Source organism: Pogona vitticeps, chromosome 13 (genome assembly GCF_051106095.1).
Source record: "Pogona vitticeps strain Pit_001003342236 chromosome 13, PviZW2.1, whole genome shotgun sequence".
NCBI lineage: Eukaryota > Metazoa > Chordata > Lepidosauria > Squamata > Agamidae > Pogona > Pogona vitticeps.
This window is the reverse complement of record NC_135795.1, coordinates 4,210,664-4,231,085: the sequence shown is the minus strand read 5'-3', so window position 1 is coordinate 4,231,085 and position 20,422 is coordinate 4,210,664. Positions and strand designations below refer to the sequence as shown.

At 46.4% G+C, this 20,422-nt stretch overlaps 1 long non-coding RNA gene across 1 annotated transcript; it reads right to left on the bottom strand.

Annotated features, from left to right (window-relative positions):
• Positions 1 to 1,840: 1,840 nt before the first annotated feature.
• LOC140702590 (uncharacterized) lies at positions 1,841 to 8,173 on the bottom strand. Its single transcript, XR_012081791.2, has 2 exons — positions 4,113 to 8,173; positions 1,841 to 2,028 (listed from the first exon to the last, which is right to left on the bottom strand). It is a non-coding gene; the product is annotated as an uncharacterized LOC140702590 (long non-coding RNA).
• Positions 8,174 to 20,422: the final 12,249 nt, after the last annotated feature.

The following is a 20,422-nucleotide window of genomic DNA, read 5'->3' as shown; positions in this document are numbered from 1 at the left end:
ATCAGGTGAAGCTTTTTTTCCCAAAAAGAAGTTAAGGGTGGGTGCAGGAAAATAAGTTTTCTGGAAAAGCCACGAATTTTGAGCGGCTCTTTGAGCAAGGGCAGGCAAGAAGGCAGGAAGGAAGTGGCATTTTTCCCCTTATTGGACACTGTATAAGGTTGCCAACTTTTAAACTGCTGCTTGCAGCTGTGCTTTTTCCATAAGCTGTCTTTCCGGTGTAATTTCTCCAGTGCAGTGGTTCTTAGCCTTAGGAGTTTTTGGACTGCATTTCCCAGAAACCTCTGCCACCAGCTGTGATGTCTGTGGTTTTTGGGAGTTGTAGTTCAAGAACACTTGGGGGACCCAAAGGTTGGGAACCATTGATTGCTCCAGTGCAATAAAGGCAACATCACATGTCTGCCCTCGCCCACCTTAGTTTATGGACAACAACCCAGGAAGGGGTCAGGATAAAGGGAAAAACAGTGACCGGTGTGAGGCGGCTTAGTCAGTTTCGTGGTCCAGAAAAAGCTAGAATATTGATTTCCTGAGTCTTTTGTTAGTCAAGACACCGCGGAGAGCAAGGGATAAATATTTCGCTTCCTGACGCTACGAGGAATTTGTTGACTTATTGATTTCAGCAGAATAAGCTCAGAAGTTCGGAAAAAACGTGCTTGCCCCGGAAGACATTTTTGCTGCTTCCAAGGGAGCCCCTACATACATAAAATGGGGGGGGGGGAGGCGTCCCGCCCCCCCAAAAAGAAAACCCTCCACAAAGCCCTAAAAATTGAAACCAAACGACCAAATATAGCATCTCACAAAAAAAAAAAAGAAAAAAGAAAAAAGCTTTTATTTCCCACACACCTTTAGGGGGATGTCTGAGTGATATGTGTGTGTGTGTGTAAAATGGATTGTTGTACCTTATTGCTTCGAATGCCTTTTTAGTGTTGCTTTTGTTAGCACAGTATTGGTTTGCTCCTTTTTTAGCATTTGCAAACTTGGCCGCGGTGAACTTTAAATCCCCTCGTTTGCCAATGTACGCCGCTGAGGGTCCTTTTTTAAAGGACAAGGGTGGGGTACAAAATATTGTACAATAAATACAGTACATACATAATTCTGGAGGGGGGGAGAGAGAGATTTCCGGTGGCAGAAAAACTGGTCCTCCAAGCCTTGCCCAAAGGGCTTTTTAACAAACATGACGTGTGCCAAAACACACAGAAACGCCTTCGCGATGAGCCCCTCAAACTCTAGCACCCAGCGATGCTTTAAAGCCACCCCATGCACAGAGGAGATCCTTTCTCCTCCTCTCTGAAGAACCCCCCCCCCCAAGATTTCAATCCCAGTCTAGAGACCCCCCCGGGGAGGGAAGCCGTTCCCTGAGGCCTCATCCTGCACCTTGGGATCTGTCCACTTTATATATTAACAGTAATTAACTCCAGCCTTCTCCCCTTTGCAGGGACATCGGCAGATGGAGAGCAGGCCTGGTCTTCTGGTCCAGGTGGGCATCCCCAGGCCTGCTGGGTTGCTAGGCAACCGCCCTGGCCGGGCACAGGTAAGAGGTTTGCCCCTGGTCTCTCTCTCTCAGGCTCATCATTCGGAAGGCAGGTGTTCCTTTACAAGCCCTGACTCAATAAACTGGTTTGGGGAGGGTGTTGCTCGTGGCTGGGGTGTAACCCCAGCCCGACAAAACAACAGCCAACCCCACCTTCGTCCTCTCGTTCCCCCTACCATTGTTTTTTCCACTTTTTTGCCTCGTCGTGACAGATAAGACCGCTTAGGCCAAAGCAGGGTGAGAATAACGCGAAATACGGCGAGGAACCCATTTGCCCCCATTTTTGAAAAGGAGGGCGAGACCGCTGAGAAAGAGGTATAAAGGCAGATCGTTTATGAATAAAGGCTATTCCTCAAATTTAGAAAGGGAGGAACGTATGACACACCAGGCAAACATGAGGAGGAAGGAAATCCAACCCGAATTTTCTAAATCTACAAGGGATGGTCCCCTTGAGGCATCACGAAGTAGCCTCCCAGTGTTTCCTGAAGGTGTTTTTTCATCTGAAAAACAAATTATTGTCCATGAAAGGGGGTAGCACGTTCCTAGAAATATTTACTTAAAAATAAGTCCTGGTATGGTGACCAAAGTTAGCCTTATAAAAACCATGCTATTCCTGCCACCAAGCGACAGGGCTACAGCTAATTGTTAATTAGCAATTGTTATGGTTAGGCATATTGAAAAAACAGATCCACACAAGATGTTGATCTAATTCGTTACATTCATTCAATAGACCTACTGTGCTTGGGACTGCATCTATCTATCTATCTGTCTGTCTGTCTGTCTGTCTATCTATCTATCTATCTATCTATCTATCTATCTATCTATCTATCTATCTATCTATCTGTCTGTCTGTCTGTCTGTCTGTCTGTCTGTCTGTCTGTCTGTCTGTCTGTGTCTGTCTGTCTGTCTGTGTCTGTCTGTCTGTCTGTCTGCCTGCCCGCCCGCCCGCCCGCCCGCCCATCCTTCCGTCCGTCCGTCCAGCTTTTATTTATTTATTTATTTATTTATTTATTTATTTATTTATTTATTTATTTATTTATTTATTTATTTATTTATTTATTATACCACCGCATTAGTGCAATGCACAATTCTCGGCAGTTTACAGCAAGATAAAATAAAACACACGCAAGAAGAATAAAATTATATATAAATGGTCAAATATATAAAGCGAATAACAGCAGGAGGTGCATTATCTCAGTAACAGTTGGATAGCTCAGTGGTTTAGGTAGAGGTTGGGAGTTTGATTCCCCACTGTGCCTCTTTCACAGGGGCTGGACTGGATGATCTCACTGGGTCCCTTCCAGGTCTGCAGCTTTAAGATATATAACAGGGTTAGGGTTAGGGTTTCGCTAGACAATGATTTCGCTAAACAGCGATTTCAGTGGAACGGATTGTCATCGTCTAGCGAGGCACCACTGTAACTTGAATTTGGTACGGAAACAGACTTCTCCCAACCAGTTCCAACCAGATTTCCCAGGGGAACCACGCCTACTCAGTAAGAAGCAGGAGTTGCAACTTCAACGTAAGCCTCTCTCAAGAGACCGAAGCTGCCGACTATATTCCCTTGTGAAATGTGGTCAGTTGTGCTTTTAAATGAATTTCAGCAAACCTGGTGCCTTCTCTGAGGTTTCTCTGAGACCAGAGGGAAACACAAGGATGTCCGAACTTGGAAATATTTCTTGATTGAGCTGGCCACACTTGGTGGCAGATCTTTCAGTTCAAGAATGTTAACTTTCCCGGTACCTGCTCTTCTCACTCACTCCAGATGTGCGTTCGCAAGCAAGCTTCAAAGAGGCTGCCCTTTGGTGCAGCTGAGTTTTAACAGAAGGGGGAGATCCTGCCCCTAAACTGGAAAAGTCCGAAAGCATGGCCTTGTCAGCATTGGTGCCTGGGAGGGCAGCCAATATATTGTGCGGGAGAGCATTCCATAATTCAACTCCAAAAAAAACAACTACCTGGTTCTTCCCCCACAAAAAAAATGTATAACTATGAAACTGGACCTTGAATCAGCACCAAATTCACACTTGTTGAAAAACAGTCCAAACTATTGCTTTGGGTGAGAAATGGCTAATGGGTTTTAAAAACTGTCAGGTCCCTGGGATTTTCCCTTGCATGGTGTCATTTTTTATGAATGGTCGTGAGCCAAAGAGGGTATCCTGTAGACCAGTGGTCCCCAACCTTGGGCCTCCAGATGTTCTTGGACTTCAACTCTCAGAAATCCTGGCCAGCAGAGGTGGTGGTGAAGACTTCTGGGAGTTGCAGTCCAAGAACATCTGGAGGCCCAAGGTTGGAGACCACTGCTGTAGACCATCTTGACTGCTGCCACTGGTGTCGTCAACATTCCGGCTTTGCTATGTCAAACCTGGCATCCTTTGTCCCGCTGGCCGTGCGGACCCCATGTTGTGCAGCCCTATTGGGCCATATCCTGGCTTCTTTTGAATCATGGGTCCAGGAGCCCAATATCCTTCCTACCTTCATCAACCAGAGGCTTTTTGAAGGCTTAAATTATCTCATGCACTCCACTGATGAGTTTCTTGGCTTTTCAGACCTCAAGCCTAGGTGGCTTGACAAGGTGAAGTCTTACCGGTTGGACCAGAACAGTACTGGCAACTCGACTGACACAGCCTATGCCCGTGGGCGCCTCCGAAAGCAGATTCTTTGCGAGTGATTTCCCGCAGAGCGGCCGACCACGTTTCGTGTTGTTCTAACCTTGGCGAAGCAGGTTTATGCCACATAAACTGAAAAAAAGGAGAGAGGGAGGGGAGAAAGAGAACAAATTATGCAACCCCCTTGCTTTCTTGGCAAGAAACCCTCCTCTCGCTCTTGGAATCCAGACCACACCCTCCTGCCCCACCTTGGAGTCTGCATTCTCTGGCACGGGTACGTTTATTTATTTTTATTTTTGTCTAAAAGCGTTGCTTCCTTGGAGAAGAGGCGAGGCTGCAGCGCTCTTCTCGGATGTGCTTTCTGCACATGATCCTAAAACCGGCACCGTTCCAAGAGGCCGTTCTTTGAAGGCTTCCCTTCCTCGCTCTTCAGAACATACCAGATGCCTCTCCTTTGCTCTACTCTCCCAGCACCGAAACAGACCCTCTGGTGAAAACAAAGTTAGGAATTCAAGTACCAGCATCTGGCTGCCAATCCAGACTTCCCTTGCACAATGCAAGGGTGTTTATTTTTTCTTCTTCTCCTTTCTCTCTCACCTCTGATTCTGGATTCCTTTAAGGCAGGGCTGTTTGCAATTAAAATATGTGTTTTGCTTTCTCTCCCCCCCCCCCGCATCCTACTCCTACGGCTAAAAAAGCAAGTGTCCCCTGGCAACAAACACACACACAAGCAAGCAAACAAACAGATCTTTTACAACATGGAAAAATGAAAAGGTAGCCACTAGAATAAAAGAACTGAACTCCACAGAGAAGCAACCTCTTGATTAATAATTGCATACCGTCCGGTCAATTCTGACTTACGCCGATCCTTTTCAAGGTTTCCTAGGTACAAAAGACACAGAAGCGGTTTAACGTCCCTTCTTCTGAAGGGTGCCCTCGGACCTGCCCCAGGGCTACCCAGGCTGGCTCTTCTCCCAGGAGGTCCAGTGGGGGAATCGAACTCCCAACCTCTGGCTCCAGAATCAGAGACTTAAACCACCAAGTAAATCCAGCCAGCAATCACTTGATTAACACCAAATAAGAAAAACAACCGTCCAAGCTACTGCAGGTCTGGAAGATCACACTGAACAATGAATCCATAAAGGAAGCCACAGTCTTGAGTTAACTAGGACTGAGCCCAGTGGGTGATGATAGGAATTTTTTTGGAGATCACTCATTCATGGGGTCACCGTGGGTCAGAGGGATAGCACCTGACAACAACTTCAATGCCTATTTGAGTGGAGAGGAACGTGTCGGTTTGCATTTCAGAAAAACACTAGGCTGCCTGCAATTCAGAGACCGACCTCTGCCCTTAAGCATCTCATCATGATAAAAATCCTCCATCCATTTCAGCAGTCCTTCTTTTCGACGTCATAGATTCATTCTGTACAACTTTGCACAGGGTGAAAACTGTGACATTCAAAGCCACCCCATCCAGGGCTTGGAAGGAACAAGTTGTAAGTAACTATGTATTCTCGAAAAGTAACTAGCTGCTTTTCTCGATAATCGGAGTGTGGTAGTTAGGTATCAAAACTAGTTACTGTTTTGGATAACAAAGTGTAATGAAGTTACATTTTAAGAGTCACTTCATGCCCGAGATCCAGTAGTAAGTCACAACTAGAGGAGGCCCATTGAATCAATAGAACTTATCTGGGAGATGACTGGTTCGCCAGATCCCCACTGATTCAATTGGCCGTATCTATTGGTGGCATACTCCTGAATTTCAGCCAATAAGAAGGAAGAAAGTTATTTAATTTGTGTGAGAAGAAATGAAAGGCTTCTTCTTCCTTTCTTGCAAAAGCGAGCAAAAACCCCTGTGACCTGTAATTAACAGTTTAGGGCAGCTTTAAAAATTTGTATGAAGGGAAAGAAAACTATACCCTACAAAGGAAACTTCCAATTTCTGCCTGTTATACTGACTGCCTCTTATCAATATATTTGTTGATAAGGACCTGATAAAATCTTCACGGCTTACTTTGAGAGAATACAGTGGTGCCTCGCAAGACGATTGCCTCCCAGAACGATTAATCCACAAGACGATTGGTTTTTGTGATCACTGTTGCGCTTCGCAAGACGATAGTTTCCTATGGACAATTTTTGCAAGATGATGATTTTTCCATTGGAACACATTAAATGGATTTCAATGCATTCCAATGGGGAACTGCGTTTCACAAGACGATGGTTTCTATGGACGATTTTCGCAAGATGATGACTTTTCCATTGGAACGCATTAAATGGATTTAAATGCATTCCAATGGGGAACTGTGTTTCGCAAGACGATGTTTTTGCAAGACAGCGTTTTTCGCGGAATGAATTAACATCGTCTTGCGAGGCACCACTGTAATATTAACCTCACCTAGTTCAATGAAATTAAGAAACAAGGTTGTCGCTAGGCATTGTTAATAAGATTATAGCCACTGAAGGAGGCCAGAAAAGAATAGGCTGAAATGCATTGGGCCTATTCAACAAACAAGAAGTATTTTCCCCTGTTTTGAAATGTTTTCTTCCTTTTACACGAGCTTTTGTGGAGTGTTTCCAGTTTCCTTTTGTTAAGGATATGAACTTGCACCCTGTCACGCTTGGAGAGAAACTGAAAACCCCATTTTCTCTTTGCAGCGAGATTTCTCCATGCACCCCCCCTAAAAAAATATTGCAAGAAATCTCATGGGATTCCTTGGATGTTTGGTGGTCATTTTCCCCAAGAACTTCCAAGTTGCACAAGATCATTATACGATTCCCGCGTGGAATGGCATCCAGAGAGTGCCTTAAGCACTATGGGGCACTATAGAAGCAATATATTTTGCTTTGCTTTTTGCTTTTTCTTAAGCAGGGTTCACCTGAAAGGGGCGTTAAGAATTTAGCAGCTCCCTGCAATGAAGGAGTGGAGAGGAATTTTGTTCTTATGGAAAGCTGGGAAATCTCATAGATACAGAGGAAATCCCAGTGGGAAGTTCCAGCATGATGAGACTCACAAAATCCCTGAGTATGAAAAATCTTATGAGCACCTGCCCCATCCCTAGATTTTGTTACACCTGTCCCTTTGGCTTTTTTTGTAGCCAATGGGAAGGCAAAGAATCGCAACGGATTTCTCTGACTGCCGTCTTAGCCTCGTCCCAGTGGGCTTTGGGAACAAACGTGTGCAACAGCAGATAAATATTTGTCTTCTTTAATATTGCAAGTGTTGACTTAGGCCTCACTGCTTCTTCCTTGCAGCAGAAAACAAACAAATACAAACTAAAAGCTGCAGTTTGGGTGAAATGCATGCCATTATCTCATGAAAACCAGGGTGTGGTTGTTATTTATTATTCGTTACGTCTATATTGCCGCTGTTTTGACGACAAGCTCAAGTACATTGGTTCCCCTCCCTCTCTCATCATCACAACTCTGATACAACGTAACCAACGTTAAAATACAATGTAACCAACTTTAAAAATAACAAATAACAATTTTTTTTTACTCCAAACGACCAGTGCAACAACAGAGTGATCCCACTAACAACTTTCCAAGGAATGATTCCATAGAGAAATAACTGCATGACCTTAATTAACATCGTTCATCTTCTCGAAGAGATTGCCCGGGAGCTATGACAAAGGCCCTATCATGTGATGGGAAGCAATAAAACAAGTCACTAGTCACTTCCGAGTATTTTTGCCCATCAAGTCAAACATCTCCATCAGAGCGCTGTTGACGGTTTGGGCGGTGTTTTACCTTTCCAGGTGCTTACATGGAGGGTCCTACTGAAAAAATCCAGCGTGTCCTGGAATCTAAATGCATTTCCGTTGTTGGCCACCAGGATCACCTGGAGGGGGAAGATGATGAACTGCCAAAGGGCAAATGATCCTAGCAACAGCTGCCTTTTTCCACCAGGAGGGTCATACATTTTTAAGTCAAGACAAAGAAGAGGTCCCCACTCCATGGCATGGCCAGCACATGGCTTAGCCATGAAACAGCAATCCCCAATTTTAGCTTTTCCAGATGAAAGCATCTCAGGACAAACAAACAAAAATTAAGAAAATCCTTAAGGGCTGATCATAGTCCCAGATGAACTTCTCTTGCTTCCCAAAGTTGACAAATTGCCTTGCTTTGTTTGATGATGTGTCTTCACGCCTGAAAGACAAACCAGTTTCCAATGGTATCTGACTCCTCAAACAGGAAACACTCCCTGAATCATGTCTTTCCAGCACTAATTGTGCTTTCAGCTCTAATTGCAGGCTGGCTGGCTCCACATTCCGTATCAGGGTGATATCCGGCCCTTTTGTTAAAGGTACAATATTCAGTTCAAGTTTTCACAGTCCGTGGGCCTTTTGCTGAGTTTTACAAAGGGAAGAGAAAAGAAAAGGAACGGGTGAGATGAAGAGGTTAAGAATGCAAAACAGACCAGATCCTAATAATTTTACACCACTGTCCTTTATCAGTTCCATTTCAGATTAGGCATCCTTCAGTCTCCAACGACACTGTCCAGCAATTTTGCCTTTTGCCTTTTTATAAATGTTTTCAAGGTGCACTCTCAGAAGTGCTCCCTGGAGAGAAATAAAGGGTATTTTCCTGTGGTTTTTTTAAAAATCAAGCCTGTTGTTGAGGTCAATGTGACACATGACATAGAGCAACAGGAAGGAAGGATGGGAGGGAGGAAGGGAGGCAGAGAGGGAGGAGAGGAAGGGAGGGAGGGAGGAAGGATGGAAGAGAGGAAGGAAGGAAGGAAGGAAGGAAGGAAGGAAGGAAGGAAGGAAGGAAGGAAGGAAGGAAGGAAGGAAGGAAGGAAGGAAGGAAGGAAGGAAGGAAGGAAGGCAGGCAGGCAGGCAGGCAGGCAGGCAGGCAGGCAGGCAGGCAGGCAGGCAGAAAGAAAGAAAGAAAGAAAGAAAGAAAGAAGGCAGGCAGGCAGGCAGGCAGGCAGGCAGGCAGGCAGGCAGGCAGGCAGGCAGGCAGGCAGGCAGGCAGGCAGGCAGGCAGGCAGGCAGGCAGGCAGAAAGAAGGAAGGAAGGAAGGAAGGAAGGAAGGAAGGAAGGAAGGAAGGAAGGAAGGAAGGAAGGAAGGAAGGAAGGAAGGAAGGAAGGAAGGAAGGAAGGAAGGAAGGAAGGAAGGAAGGAAGGAAGGAAGGAAGGAAGGAAGGAAGGAAGGAAGGAAGGAAGGAAGGAAGGAAGGAAGGAAGGAAGGAAGGAAGGAAGGAAGGAAGGAAGATTTAGAATGGAGAAAGGTTCTGGCTTCTTGCCAGCCCATTTTCTCCAAGCAGTTGAAGCAAGGCAATGTCACCAAGTCTCTGTGCTTTGGACGTAGGGGCGCCAGTTCTGCCCACATTGCTAGAGTACCAAGAAGGTAATTCACAGCCGTCCAGGGATGGGTGAGACGAGAATACCACACATACCTGGCATCACGTGAGGAAGAGACGCTTCACGCTACCCACAAGTGGGGGGGGGAAGGCCTCAGGAGGGGGGGGACACACGGCATGAGGCTGGGCAGGTCAGACTGCCCTTTTATTTACCCCCGGGACGGTTTCTGTTTGAGGAAGGAAAAAGCATAGCAGAGGATTAATAAATTGGGCAGAGACAAAATCTCAGGGCATGAGTCACGCCTTTGCAGCACTAGATTTATGCACATGCTGAGTAAACTCTAGGAGCTTAAGTTTAGGATTGATAATTTTTTTAAAAAAAAATGCTTAAAAACCACAATAAACTGTTTTAACAAAATTGTGATAGACCCATGCACTGTCTTCAAGAAGGCGATCTGACCACATGTTTGCTGGATTGCAGCCGCCGCCAGAGCGTTTCCACCTAAACCTTTCCAGCCCCCGTCAAAGACTTCTGCATTTCGGGTGCAGGTCGGATCGCTCTGGTTTCGATCACTAAACCAGAGAGTGTGTGTGTGTGTGATTGCTAAAACGGATCCAAACAAGCCTTCCTCTTTCAGTTGGCCAATGCTGTGAAGCGGCTTAATAAGGAAGCCACTTCAGGATATCAGGCAAATTAATCCCTTCTCCTGCTCTGGGCATCGAGAGGGTAAGTTGTCCAATGAGGGCAAACTTCTCAAGTCGTAGTCGTACATGATCCATCCATACACAGGAACGTTTTATGAACAGGGATCTGGAAGTGCATCAATAACATCTCGGGCTTGGGAATAAGCGGGTTGGGCGTCTCCCGAAGGGCAGAGGCGGGCGGGCTGAGATCTCGCCTCATTGGGGGACCGAAGCTGTCCGCCTCCTTGTCCTTTGACACCAGCTCATTCCTTATAAAGTCTCGACCGTTTCTCTTTCCCTTTCCCTGTGGCACATGGCACATCTTTCTTCGTTCAGCATTTTTATGAATACTGCGTTTAAGCAAGGGATCCATGTGGGTTGATGCTCCACCCCACAAGCATGCTGCGCTCTTTGTCGCATCCGACAGCCACCACGGAGATGTAGAAATAAACCAAAGGCAGTTTGTGTTTTGTCTTAACGGCCAATTATGGTACACAGCCTTGCTCTGCATCCACCAAATTATCTCACAGTGGCTTTTTGCTCTTCCTCTTTCTTCTCTGTGTTTTACCTCTTATACCTGAAGAAGTGGACTTGTCAAGGAAAGCTAGCATTAACATTCTCTTCTTCCTTCCCTCTCGATCTTCAAGTAAATCCCCAGTCTTCAAACCCCTAAAACAGCATAAGACAAATTGCTGCATGTAAATGCACCGTACGTCTAAGAGCCGATGAATATTTAGTATGTAACTGATGTTTCATTCAACATTTCATTCCGTTTCCATATGCCTGACAAAGTAGACAAGGTTCCGCGAAAGCTCACATTGACATCTAATAGTTAGTCTTTAAGTTTTTGCCTTGCTTCGTTTCTTCGGATTTGGTCTGATGAATTAAAATAGAACCAGTTCATCGGTAAGGTGCTACACAGTTTTTATCTTCTTCTTATTTTCGTGTTTATTCTTTTTTTCTTTGGGTTTTGCCTGATGTTTCTTTTCTAAGTTTTCCAGGCGGTGGGAAGAGGGAAGAGGGACTGAGCCAACCCGCACGAGGGGAGAGCCCAAGCGGGTGGGCAGCCGTGGCCCGGAGAACAGGCCAGGTGCTAGCGTGGGGACCCTGAATGCACCCTGCCCGAGAATCCTACAAATCTGGAGGAAGCAGTACTTTTTTCTTCGCCCTGTTCCTCTATTTCCCACCCCAGCTACTGTAGCCATTACAGATGGGCACGAACTGCCATTTCAAGTTCGTACCAGTTCCTTTATCAGCCAAAAAGGCATTCAGTGCTTCATCTCCTGAGGTGGGTCCCTCAGAGGTAACTCCTGGAGGGAGGAGGTGAGACAGGGAAACATTGTCTTGAAATGATGTAAACCGCCTTGGCTCCTTTTTAAGGAGAAAGGTGGGGTAAAATACTTGAAAATGAATAAATTGCATCTCCCACTTTTCCGGCCAGACCTTGGAGGGGCCGTCCCCCCCAAAGTAACTTTTTCCAAGCCTCCTTTCCTTGCAGAAGCTCGAGATGAGGGTTCTCCCCACAACGGCCCTGCCAGGTAGACTCCAGCGCAGACTGGGCTTCGTGGATTTCAACCCCGGCTCGTTCTAGCCCAGCCGGCAATCCACTGAACCACGTCGAGGCTTCGCTGGCGAAGAGCGGTCCGGCTTCTTTCTCATCGCACTGCGGCGCTGCGAACAGGACGCATTTCGGCCAGGTTTTGGCCTCCTGTCTAAACCCTCCCCAAAAAGGGCAAGGCCTTTTGCGATGTGCACCTTTGCACACCTGAAACCTCTCCCGACCGCAGAGCGTGGTTTCTCGACGAGTGTCGACTTTCCCAGCCTCGGCTCATCTCCGCTGAGCCCCTCCCTTGATGAACCAGCTCCTCCTGAGTTTCAGAAACAGGTTTGGCCTGCCCCGCCGGGCTGTTGCGCCTCCCTCGTTCCACTACTAAAGAAAGCAAAGGGTTACACCCTTTTGTCTCTTCCAACTTTTCTCTCTCTCTCTCTTTTTTAAGCCAAAGAGCTGGAATCCATGCCACCAGTCCCCGAGAGAGCTGAGGTGTGGCAAAGCATCCGATGCTTAAGAGACCCAAGAAGCCTGCAGAGAAGGGGTCTGTTCGCTGTTCAAGTATGCTCGGAAGTGTCAGGACGACTTCGTTTTTGTCCCCTTGCAAAATGCACCGCCCTGGTGCAGCATTTGCGACTCTCGGAGAAGACGAATTGCTCCAGAGACAAAGAACAGAAGCCTTTGAGGATCCCGGAAATCCATTTAATGATAGTGCAGGGGGAAAGATGGGCTAAACTCAGTCGCTGGTGCCTCTAGAGACGGTTTCTGTGCACGTCTGCTCAGGTGACCAGCAGTGAGCAAGCGTGCAAGGACAGCGAGGTATCTTTTAGACAAAGCCAACATAATAATGTGGTCCGAGGCCAGACTATTATTATTATTTTTTAAAAGGACAGCTAGAATTGCAGGAGCCTGGAATCCTTTCTGAAAACGGTGCCCTCAGGATGAAAGATAACAGAAAGGGGAAACTCTGTGCTGGCCGGTTTGTACCTGAATGATTTCCCCCCCCCCTTCCTAATTGCCTTGAGACCACGAGAACAGCCCGGGAGTGCATGTTTTTACAAAATCAGTAATGAAAAAGGAGCCAGCACCCCTTTGTCCTCTGCTCAAAAGCATTTGGCACTTTTGGGCAGCTACTAGGCACCCCTCGCCTCGGCCGACCTCTGCCCTCACCGGCCATAGAAAGAAACCCAGCCTGAGCAGGGGCTCCATTACATTTCCGCCATGCCCATGAAGTAGCTTCCTTCCTTGGCCATGGTGGGAAATTAAAATGCTGGGCTCTTTCGGACTCTCAGCGCCACTGCTCAGAACCAGAGGCTGGCGAATTTCTTTTCTTTGGGTGACAGCTGTCCAAATGGCCCCAGCTAGCAAGGCTACAGGTAGTTGTGATCCCCCAAAAGTAACTTTGTCAGACTCTCCAGCTGAGACCAGCAGCGCCGAGCGAGTCCAAAGAGATCCAACCAGCAAAAGGAATCCCCAAGTTGATTTTACTTGGAGTCCACTCTCATTTCGATCTGCCTTGCTTCTTTGTCCGGCCTTCTCGAGGAACCCCCTCTTACATGCCTGCTTGATCTTCTTTTCACTGCTGGATTTGACGGTTTTGCGTTAACCCCTGGACGAAACTATTTTTCAAGTTAAATGCTTGGCTGAGAAATAACAAAGGCCAGAAGGTGAGGAGGGAGGAAAAAACGTTTACGTTGGGCGAAGAAGGGCAGTAGCAACGCCCAAAATCATGAGGCAGGAATAAGGAAATCATTGCTCCAGCACAGAGTCACCAGAAAGCCGTGCTCGGCTGAATCATGGGCGGCTAGAGTTAGAATTTCTCCAGTGACCATTTCCCTCTGCCCCACCTCATTGTGTGGTATTTTTGTTTTTACAGAGTGGGCTGAAGAAAGAGAAGGAAAGAAGGAATGAAAAGAGAGAGGAGGAAGTTAGAAACACAGGAAAAGAGAGAAGGAAGGAAGGAAAAGAGAGAGGAGGAAGTTAGAAACACAGGAAAAGAGAGAAGGAAAGAAAGAAAGAAAGAAAGAAGGAAGGAAGGAAGGAAGGAAGGAAGGAAGGAAGGAAGGAAGGAAGGACATGCGGCCCACAAGCAAAATTAGAAATCACAAGATTCCTATTGTGTCTTGGGTATAAGCTGAAGTCTAAGGGAATTGTTACAGGTCTTTGTGTGTCCTTCAGAAGGGAAACCAATCTCAGGACTCTGAATTACAGGTCCAAAGAAGTTATAACAGCATCCCACATACTGAGATTTCATGTCCCAAACCTGAGACCAGTAGAATAGTCTTTGTGAGGTCACAGAGGCAGGGGCTTACGATGTCACCCAAGGTGGTTCTTTGAGTCACAGTCCCAAAAATGTACATGCTCATGTGTGGTTGTGCTCACGAATCGTAACGATGCCTCTCTTCTCTCTGTCTTGCTCTGAACAGGACGAGTAGTTATGCTCAGCCATGGAGCCTGGGCACCAGCAGAATGTAGGTACAGATAGGTATGCAGAACTCAAACACTCTCCTCCTCTAAAGTCACTCACCTTCAGATTTGTGCCCTGCCGGGAGAGCTTGGAAGAACAGAAATATTGCATACTAAATTTGCAGACAAAGTGCAGACCTGTCTCATGGTCACTGCAGGAGACCACCATTGTGGTGAACAAGGGACGGGGCATCTGGGTCCAGGCAGAGGAGGCTGATGGCCTTTTCCGAGTGCTCGATGGAGCTACAAAGAGTCATTTGATGCTGGAGGGAGAAGCGACATGCCCTTTGATATGCTCCTGCAGTCTAAATGGCATACGAACCATCAACTCGTTCTACTGTCAGTTAAAGGTTTCCTCTGATCATCTGCAGAGAGTCAGGGAAAGTGAAATATTTTTAAACATCTGCTAGATCATCGCTGTTGCAATGAATCACTTATATTTAATTAAAAACAATATTTTTCTTTGCCTGTCCATGTATTACTAATCGAGAAACTTGTAGTTTTGATTGACAATAAACAGACAGGCAAAGAAAAATATTTTTTTTTAATTTGAGCAAAGTGATTCATCACATCAGCAATGTTCTCGCAGAGGCAGTAATGAACAATTTCACCTCCCCTGACCCTCTGCAGATGATCAAGGGAAAGTGTTCAATTTATGATATCCAGAAGCAGCTTTCAGAACACTGGAAATGTACACCAGAAGGAGCTGCAAGGCTGAGAATGGACTAAATAGGAGCCCTCCGACTTGCACCAAAGTAGCAGAACCCCTTGACAACAATTCAAAAAGGTGCAGGTTGGGGCAAATTGCTCTGTTCCAGCAATGTCCATGTGTAGACACTGGAAAAAAGAGCAGACCAGTCTGAGTCTTCAGCATATCAAACACGGGACCAATGCCTGTGCGGACAGGCTCTGAGTCTAATGAAAACAAGTTTAAAGACCGGATGGAATTAAGGTCATCTGGCTCCTTCCACCTTGTTCATCTCCTCCCTTGATGGGAGTGCTGAAGGTAGCATCAGGTTTCATCTCTATGTCTGTGAGAAACGAAAGCCTTAGCATGAGATGCACCGGGCCATGTGGTGGCCAAAGGGCTCCCCCTGGAGGACGGGGATGCGAGCTTCTCAATTATTTTTGGAAAGCGAAAGCACTAAGCCAAAAGCATAATGACTTGGCCATTTGTTCAGTGACAGGAAAAGTTAGTTTTGGGAGACTATAACTCCCAGAATTCCTTAGCCACAATAGTTAGAAAGGTAGGTAGGTAGGTAGGTAGGTAGGTAGGTAGGTAGGTAGGTAGGTAGGTAGGTAGGTAGGTAGGTAGGTAGGTAGGTAGGTAGGTAGGTAGGTAGGTAGATGGATAGATGGATAGATGGATAGATGGATAGATGGATAGATGGATAGATGGATGGGTTAGGAAAGTAGATAGATAGATAGATAGATAGATAGATAGATAGATAGATAGATAGATAGATAGATAGATAGATAGATAGATAGATAGATAGATTGATTGATTGATTGATTGATTGATTGATTGATTGATTGATTGATTGATTGATTGATTGATTGATTGATTTCCAAGCTCCACTCTTACTTTGGAGGAAAAAACCTGACCAACTGGGAAAGGGCATGGCAAAAATGTTTTATCTCAACGAAAAATAATTCTGTTTTGATTTGACCATTTTTGTGAAAGGAGCTAATACTCGGCCTGAGAAATACGTCTCGTTTTAAGAATTCAGACCCCAGGCTCAGAGAAATAAAATGCACACAGAACTACATGTACATTTTGGAATGCAGATGGCTGGAAACCTATGCATTTGAAAAAACTGGCACAAGCGTGCTTTAGTCACAAAGGTAAACATAAATTTGAAACGTAGATGTCGGTAAATGCATAAAGAAAAGATGCAGAAATGGACATGGATATCTGTGCAGGAGGTGAAAAACGAACTTCTCAAATGCCAAGTTAAATATAGGATGGGAAGGAAATCAGGTGAGGTTTGGAGAACTGCAATGAAATTATAATGGAGAGGCTTTCACTTTCCTTCCTTCCTTCCTTCCTTCCTTCCTTCCTTCCTTCCTTCCTTTCTTTCTTTCTTTCTTTCTTTCTTTCTTTCCTTCCTTCCTTCCTTCCTTCCTTCCTTCCTTCCTTCCTTCCTTCCTTCCTTCCTTCCTTCCTTCCTTATTGTACTAGTAGAGGTGTCAACAACACCTGGGGCCCTCTACCACTCCCAATACCTGTGCAAAATTTAAAATTTGTTTGAGAAATTCCTGTTGTGCCTTCTAGAAGTGTGGGGAGAACTTTTCCGTGTTTGGAAGGTCCCCAGACCTTCTGCTCCCCCAACGATCATGGTCCTGCTTGAGGAGTCTGGACTTGATGATCAAAAGGTTCCCTTCCAGGTCTGCAGTTCTAAGATAATGAGAGTGTTGTTGTTTTTAATATTATTTCTTTTAATGTTGTGCGCTGCCTGGGGTCCTCTTGAAGAGAAAGGCCGGCTGTCAATATTTTAAATAGTCCCCGCGCTCAAACCACCTCTCCGTGTCCAAACTGCTGGAAACAGTGAACATCACAACCCTCTATGCACTAATGGCATTTTAAAAACATTGAAGCAGAGCAGTATTGAAACAGCAGCCCGCCACATCTGCAACATGCATCATCATCCTCTTTGAACTGCTGTGGCTTGTTTTTGCCACAAGAGGGAGCCCTGCGTTAAATTTTGGTTGGCCTTGCAGAGCCTCTGATCACAAAGGATACCTTGGCCGGTAAGGGGGGTTTGTAGGTTCAGTCTGGCCATGTTGTTTGAGGGATGATTGGTTTTGTAGTGTTCCCCCCCCCCCAAAAAAAGAGAAAAAAGATAAGGATATGAACGATGCATCCTTTCCTTCTTGGGCAGATGCAGAGGAAATCACTCTTCCTTTCTCCTTGCAATAAGATCTCTCTGCACACAAATATTCGCCACTTTTGCACGTCCAGCCTTCCCAGAGGACAATCTTGCGGGAAACTTTGTGGAATTTCTCAAGGGTTTTGTGGTCAATTCCCTCCCCCCGGATGAATACCAAACTAGCCTTCTACCCATCTCTGCTCAAAAGGCTATCTGTCCTGTGTAGGGTTCAGCCAGAATCCTACATAGGAAAGACCAAGCAGTGCAGGATTTTGACAATTCCTGTGCAGAAGGGACCACGTTTCCCATGGGAAGGGCATGAACTGATGCAGGATTTGACAGCTTCCGGCACAGAGTCACAGGTTCAAAAGTCTTTAAATAAATAAATCAGTAAATCAGTAGATCAGTAAATCAGTAAATAAATAAATAAGTAAATAAGTAAATAAATAAATAGAACCCAGGTCTCTTGATGTTTTGGTTTTTTTCTTAAGTCCATAAGCTTTTGGTTTATGTGGGACTCTGCTACCGAAAACATAGCGTGCCTAATATCCTAATTCTTCAGTCAGGTTTTCCCTTACTGACTGTCAGCCCGAGAAGGTTTTTTAAAAATGAATCGTTGTGCCCTGTAGTTTCTAGAAGTGTTTTCAGTATTGATTTTATCGACCGTTTTTAATATAATACTTGGTTCATTCTTTTTTTAGTGTCTGTATGCGCACAGTTTTTAGCTTTTAAATATTGTCCTTTAATTGATGTAAGTCACTGTGCCTCCTTTTCAGGGAGAAAAGTGGGGTAAAAATATTTTAAATAAGTAATAAATAACTGGAGAAGAAAGCTAAGGTCTCCGGGTAGGGTCAAATCAAGGTCACAGAGGCGGAAACGGGTGGAAAGCATGGGATTGAAAGACACGTGCCGAATTGGGAACCGATGTTTGACCTGTACATCTAGGCGTCTTACGCATGAATAAAAGAGATAGAAAGCAAGTGATGAGCAATAAGTAGTTAGAAGTAACAGGTTGCTTGTAACTGGTTCTCTTTGGCCATGTTGGGAGCCGTTGTCCCAAAAAAGAAACTTTTTCACACTCTGATTTCAGCTTATGGGGAGGTCCATCTACACCTGAAGCTGGGCGCGTGTGCATGAATACGCAAGGGTTGCTCTTCGAAACACACAGCTGTCTTCGGCCTGCCAATGCCGTAGAGACGAAACTCTCTTCTGCCAACTCTGATGATTGTTCAGAATTGCTTATGTCGTTCATGGCTGCCTGTGTTGCCCACCAATGGCTCTCTAAGTGTCACGGACAAGAGGCCTTTGCTGGTCCCACCTGGGCATGTCAGGCAAGCCCTGCCCTACTCTAAGGGAGAGCGAGGCCCTTGCCACAGGTAGGAGCTACTTACCGGTGGTGGTGTCAGGATCTGGCCCACACCGCCCTGGCAGCTGTAAGATCAGGGCCAGCCTGACTCAGGAATGGGGCCGGTGTTTGCAGGATCAGGCCCTGGCCTGTATAGCAGCTGCTGGGCCACTCACGAGGCTCACCTGGAAACCTGGAGGGAAGGCCTACTTAAGGAGTGGTTCTCTCTTCCAGAAGGTGCTTCAGAAACACAGGTTTTCGGCTCTGCTGTGTTTGCTGTTCCTGAGCTCCAGCGTCCCTGTGTTTCATTCCTGCACCTGCTTGTCTCCGGCATCTCAACATCTGGACTCTGCCGTTCCTGCCTTGGTCCCTGCTTCCTTCTGCTGGCCTCCTGCATCTCAGCACCTTGTTCCAGCTCTGTGCTCCTGGTCCTGCAACCTGACTTCCAGCCCTGTGCTCCTGCCTCTGCTTGGTCATGGCCAGCTTCCCAGTGGATGCTTTTGGACTTGATACCCTGCATGGTGGATGGGGTCCCGGTGCCTTTGCCCCTGGTGAGGGACTGCCTGGGATGTCTCGGAGGGCCTGCTTCGCTCTCCTTGCACTTGCCCGGCTGCCCTCAGAGGTGTCCCTGGGCCCTTTCCCCCTGCCAGTGCTGAGGAAAAGTTGGGTTGTAAACCCCACTGGTTTTTCTATCTGGGATGGGAGGGAAAAACCTTCCTGGTCTTTGCCTCAGGCAGCAAATGTTTGGGGACGGTCCCCAGTACCTCCTGCAAGCAAACCCCAAGCGCCGTCTCTAAAAGAGACAGGAGCCCTTCTGCTGCATAACAGGTTTTTATGACGAGTAAGGAGACGCTACCCTTTTTGTTTTCTCCGCTGATTATTTGCAGATATTAGAAGAATTTATAGTGATGGCTATAATGGGCATTTTAACCTTCCTCCACCCTCCCCCAAAGAAAAGCTTCTGAGAGATTTCCAATCTCTTTCAACTAGTTTTTCCTGATATTCAGCTGAAATCTGGCTTCCTGTCACTTCAGCCCATGATGACGTGTCCTGCACTCTGGGATGATGGAGGACGGATCCTGCCCCTTCCTCTGTAGGACTCCCTTTCCTGTATTAGAGAAGTGCTCTTCTCTCTCCCCTCTGTCTTCTTTTCTCAAGGCTAAACATGTCCAGTTCTTGCATGTCTTTCCTCCTAGGGCTTGGTTTCCAGTCCCCTGATCATCCTGGTTACCTTCCTCTGAACTTGCTCCACTTTCTTGCCATCCTTCTTCAAGGGGGGTGTCCAGAGATGAGCACCCACAGGCTCCGGAGGCAGCTGATTCAAGGAAGCCGCTTGATTTTTCCCTATCAAAAGAGACCTTACGGGGTGGAATCGGTAAAGTTTAATCACACCAGCCCTTCTTAACAGATTGTGGCCACGTGCCACTAATACCTTTGCTTCCCGTCAAGTCCATCGGGAGCACTTCGCCAAGGTGTAACACCTTCCCCGCGGCTGCTTAGCTTCTTAATTGCATCGACACCCATGATCTGATAGACTTATGCACCCTGGCAGCCTGGGTAAACTCTTCACAACGTGGTGGCCGTTACCTTCCAGCTTCTGCAGAGCTCCCTGGATCGTCCAGAAAGATGTTTCAGCCAAAGTCGCGGCGAGGCCAAACGGGTGGACCTGCAAACGGAACAAGGTCAACCCGTGTGATTTTTGCTGCCTGGGGCAGAGCAATAAAGGGCGAACCCAACACTGTTGCCATGATCCACCATCACCATGGTGCTGTGGACTTGAATCTGACCCAATGATTCCAGTCCGGAAGGCGGAATATCCCTAGTGTAGTTCTCCCTGTTCCTACCTGCAAAAGTGCAATGATATCCAAAGAAATTGAAGTCCTTCTTATGACGTCCGGTCCCTGCTGTGTCACACTTCCTAATAGTTGGACTGGCTATGTAAAAGTACAATTTAAAAGGATGTTGTGTTTGCCAGCGCAGGTCTGTTCTCTTACTCGGTGTGAGTGCTGCTGGCCCCACCTCTAGGAAGGCTGGCGTCCAGGGAGGAGGGATTGGTCCCCTGTCAATAA